Below are 5,616 nucleotides of genomic sequence, written 5' to 3' on the forward strand. Positions count from 1 at the left end.
GGTTTGTTTTGCTTTGTTTCTAAACAGAGTTTCTTTGCGTAAGAGCCTTGCCTGTCCTGGAACTCGCTTTGTAGTCCAGGCTGACTTCAAATGCACAGATATCGACTTGACTCTCCCTCCTGAGTGCCCAGCCCCCACCTTGGTTTGGGTTTTTTTGTTTGTTTGTTTGTTTTGTTTTGTTTTTGAGATGGGCTCTCTCATCTTCACCCAGAGCTTGCCAGATTCTGCTAGGCTGGCTGGCCAGTGAGGTCCAGGGATCCTGGCCTACCTAGTACTGGGATTTCAAGCTCCTGCCACCATGCCTAACTTTCTTATATAGATTCTGGGGATCCAAATCAATTCCTATGCTAACAATGCAGACATTTACTAAATCACCTCCCCAGCCCTGTCCTTCTAGCCTTCCTCCCCTCATGTTTCTGCCATTGCCACCTAACGAGGAGAGGAAGACACTGATTGGTCTCCACACTGTGTCTTTCATGGCGTCCTCAGTAGCTCCTGGAGTGACTTCTTCCTATAGACCTGTCCCACCTCTCCTTCCTGCATTTCTTCCCTAACAGAACTATTTCCAGACCACAGTGATTCTAAGCTGTGACAGCAACTGTCACCTCGTATATAGCTACGTATCTTGCTCATTCCAGCCACTGAAGGACAAACACCGCATCATCACACTTCTGAATAATACATTTTTATAGCCTTGCATTAGAAGATATGCTTTGCGTTGTTAGAGGAATCATCTTGTCTACGATGTTTGAATAAAAGATTCCCAGCCTAGAAAGACATGGATAAACAACTGGAACAAGGCAGAGTGTGGCAGACAGATGGCAGTTTCCAGAAGCTGATCGGGCTCTGCAGTGGTTTCTGGCTAAAGAGGGAGGAAATGGCGTTTGAGGCTAATTTGAAGCGATAAACTCTAGATACAGATGGGGCAGTGGAATTGTGGTACTGAGAGGCTGTTACAGACAGAAAGAGACAGGATGTGTAGAAGTGCTGTATGGATTTCCTGATTTTTACCTAAACAGAGGGGCAGGAAGAAAGGAAAGCCGTGTCTTTGGATGTAAAAGTCAAGCTAAGGAGACTAGGGAGATGGCTCAGTAAACAGCTTACTGGGCAAGCATGTAAGGTGTAGGTTTGATCCCCAAACCCACAGAAATCGATGAGCATGGTGGCACACACCAGTACCCCCAGTCCCGGCAAAGCAGAAACAGGCAGATTCTAAAGTTTGGTGGACGGTCAATCTAGTCTAATTAGTGAGCTCGGGACCAGGGAGAGACCCTGCCTCAAATGAGAAGGATGGCATTCCTAAGGATGACACTCACGGTTGTCATCCTCCAAGTACCTCTAAGGAAGACTGATCTCTATCACTAGGGTGATGTAATGATACTTTGTTTGAGTTTTAACAAATAAAGCTTGCCTGAAGATCAGAGTACAGAGCTAAGCCCCTAGAGGCCAGGTGGCCGTGGCTCACACTTTAATCTCAGTACTTAGGAGTCCCAAACCTTTAATCCCAGCACTAGGGAGGTGGAGACAGGAAAGGATATGGCTGGGTGAAGAGAGGAATATAAAGCGGGAGGAGACAGGAACTCAGATGCAGTCTGAGGTTTGGTGGAGACAGATGCAATCTGGAGATGCCCTCTGAATCAGTCAGTCTGAGCATGCAGTCTGCAGACAGGATTGCCCTTTTGTCTGAGGATTCGGTAGAGGTAAAAGGTCTCTGGAGTAACTGACTGCACTGCTTCTCTGAGCTCTCAGTTTTCACTCCTAATATCTAACTATGGATTTTTATTAAGAACAATTAGAATTCATACTATATAGAATGCTGCCCAACGTAGGCAGTTTTAGGAGTGCCCACAGAAGCTGTCAAAGAGACCTGGGCTGTCCCTAGGTGGCATCTATGGCCCTGATGAAAGAGCAGCATGTAAGAATATGAAGAGAATTTCTTTTGTTTTGGGAACCCTGAACAACCTTTGGTGGGACACCCAGCTCCTCGTGTTGGGTGCCTGAAGGTGGCAGTGTTTCTTTGATCACACCAGAGCAGAGGTTCCCAGACTAGAGTGTGCACCAGAATGCCCCTAGAAGGGTCACCAAAGCACAGATTGTTCCTCCCCAGTGTCAGTCAACAGATCAGGTGCATAAGCCCCCAAATGTGTGTCCCCATCAGGTTCCGGGGATAGGAATGGGGAGCAGATACAGAGCATCTAGGGACTGGCTTTTCTGTCTTTGTTTTTCGAGACTGTAATTCTCTCTGTATCCTTGACTCACTCTGTAGACCAGGCTAGCCCCTAATTCAGAGATCCACCTGCCTCTGCTTTCTAAATGCTGGAATTAAAGGCATGCACTGCTTCCACTACTGATGTGAGAAGTCCTTCTATCTATGTGTTGCTTTTATTGGTTAATGAATAAAGAAACTGCTTTGAGCCTGTAGAAGGACAGAACAGAGCCGGGGGGTGGGGGCTAAACTGAATGCTGGGAGAAAGAAAGCTGAGTCAGGAAGATGCTATGTAACTGCCACTGGAAACAGATGAGCTGGAACCTTGTCGGTAAGCCACAGCCACATGGTGATACACAGATTAATGGAGATGGGTTAGTTTAGGATGTAAGACCTACCCAATAAGTAGCTAGAACTAATAGGCCATGCAGTGATTTAATTAATACAGTTTCTGTGTGGTTATTTTGGGTGTCTGGGCAGCTGGGAACAAACAAGTAGTCTCCTTACAACACACTACCACCAAGGAACCCATCTTTGAAAGTCATGGTATAAGGATGGGTCCTAAGATCTAGCTGGTGGGGTTTGGATAGCAAATGACAGATGATAAACACCTGGTTTTCCATCTATGGCCCTCCTGGGTGGCAGTGGAACCTTTGGGGGATGGTACCTGAGTATCTCAAGAAGTGTCCTTGAGGAGGACATGTAACCCTGAGTCCCTCCCCCACTTCTCTTCCCACTCCCTCTCTCCTTCCCAGATGCCATGGGTTAGGCAGCTTTGCTCCGCCATGATCCCAGTCATGATGCCCAAAGCCACAGGGCCAAGCACCCAGGGATGGAAACCTCAGAAACCGATCCCAAATCACTCTCCCCTCCTTTAGGGTGAATATTCCAGGCAGCTTTTCACGGGGGCAGAAAGATGAAGCAATGGTCCTAGACAGTTTTCTTTACTACAGTACCCAGCATCTAGCCAGGCATTGGCAATACACACACACACACACACACACACACACACACACACACACACTCCAGAGATATCTAGGTAAAACTTGTTCAGAAACACTGTGCTAGCAGGATTAGGCAGATAGCTCAGCCCATGAAATTTTTGCTTCAAAACCCACAAGGAGGGACTGGAGAGTTGGTTCAGCAGTTAGAGCACTGGCTGCTCTTCCAGAGGTCCTGAGTTCAATTCCCAGCAACCACATGGTGGCTCAGAGCCATCTGCAATGATATGGGTGCCCTCTTCTGGCCTGCAGGCATTCATGCAGGCAGAACGTTGTCTATACAACAAATAAATAAATAAATAAAAAACCCACAAGAAACTGAGTTCTGTCCCAATAACCACATTAAAAACAACAACAGACGGGTGATGGTGGTGGCACACACCTTTAATCCCAGTACTTGGGAGGCAGAGGCAGGTGGATCTCTGTGAGTTTAAGGCCAACTTGGTCTACAGAATGAGTTCCAGGACAAGCAGGACTACACAGAGAAATCCTGTCTCAACGTCCTCCCCGCCCCCAAAGAAACAAACAACAAAAACTAAGAATGGTGGCCCTCAACTGTAATCCCAGCTCTGGCAGAATAGGAACAGGTAGACCCCTGGGGCTCACTGGCCAGGCAGCATAGCCCAATTGGCAACTAGAGTCTAGGCCAATAAGAAACTTATCTAACAAACAACATGGACAGTTCCTGAAGAATGATGGCTGAGATTCATCTCTGCCCCCACCCCACGCATGCACACCCTACACACACATGCGTTTACAGGAATGCTCTCTCTCTCTCTGTGCACACGCACAGACACACACTATAGTAACAGATAATGTGTGTCAGAGACAGGGTTTACTGAAGGCCCCAGAGAAGAATGCATGTCTCCTCGGCCCCCAGAAACATTGTCCTTACTGCCATAAGAGGCCAGCAACAGTGGACCCCCACACTCCCACACAAGACCTCCCTGTCTCAGCCTACAGAGTGCAGGAATTGTAGACACACACCCTTCTCGATGGAATTGTATTTCTCATTTTTTATATATTGTACACACCCTTTGTGCCTGCATCCACCCAGAAGAGGCACTGATGGGTGAGAGGGTGTGTACAGCTTCACCTTTACCAGACAACATCCAACTACATGACGTCAAGGTGAAATGAGCATGGGTGAGAGAGCACCTAGCTCCTTGCCTGCTTGGCTCCTGGTTCAAGGAGAGACTCTGTGCCGAAGGAATAAGGTCGAGAGCGACAGAGCAAGACCCGGTGTCCTGTTCTGGCCTCCACAGGTGCAGGCATGAGCACACACACCTGCAGACACACTCATACCCACATGATACACAGAAGTAATAAAGCAGCTAAAAGGGAGAGAACCAAGCTCCCCCATGGTTCCAGCAAAAGTACTTGCCACGAAATTTGATGACCCAAGTTCAATCACTGGAGTCCATGTTATGCCCGAAATCTGGAACCCGAATCACCACCACAAGACCAACTCCGATGCTAACACAAAGAGTTTTTATTTCACGTTATAGCTCAGGTCCCTCTGTCCATCCAAAGTGGCAGCAGCAATAGGAGAGGGACCACAAGCTGTGAACAGGGGTGGGGGTTATACAGGGAAAGAGGCTTGGGGAATTTCAAGCCTCTGGGCTTGGGATTGGCTGCCCCCTAGTGGGAGGTGAGGGGAATTCCAGACTTCCACGCTTGGGATTGGCTGCCCCCTATGATGTAAGGCGCTATCCAGGCCTGAGGGGAAATCCAGCCCTCTAGGGAGCTCAGTTATTGGTTCGTTTTCCTTGCTCAGGATTGACTGGTGGGGGGGGGGGCAGAGATGGCTCTGATTCTGGGGCCAAGTTGTGCTTCTTTCTTTGGTTCTTTTTACCTTTTGACCCTAATTTTGGGACTAGGGCGAATATCTTTGGCACACTCCGAATCTAAGAATTGGTATTCTTTTGGTCCTGGTTTCTGGGGCTGGGGACTCTTCTCCGGCTCTTGGTTCAGGGACAAATTGTCTCTTCCCAACTCTGGTCCCATTTTTAGGGTGTGTGCTTTCACTGGGTTGGGGCTTGGAGCCGAGCTACTCAGGGTCTGCGTAGGGGCTACGGATCAGGGATTTTCTGGGGCTTGGGTCTCTCATTCAGATGTTGGAAGGAGAAGGCAGATGCCTGCAAGTTGTTCTTTGGCCTCAACAGGCTTACCATGCCACACATACTAATAAACAAATAAATAAGTCTCACTAAACCTTTTATGTTTGCCAATGCGCTAAATATAAAATAGGCATCGTATTTTAAATTGCATTCCCTGTTTCTAGCCATAAATAAAGGACAGTGAGCTTATAATTCACGATCCTAGAGAAGCTAAATTAGAAGGTGAATCCAAAGACAAACATATAGGCATCCTCCTGAATATTAACCTTCATAAGGCGATGAAAGGAGA

Source organism: Microtus ochrogaster, chromosome 16, assembly GCF_000317375.1.
Source record: "Microtus ochrogaster isolate Prairie Vole_2 chromosome 16, MicOch1.0, whole genome shotgun sequence".
Taxonomy (NCBI): domain Eukaryota; kingdom Metazoa; phylum Chordata; class Mammalia; order Rodentia; family Cricetidae; genus Microtus; species Microtus ochrogaster.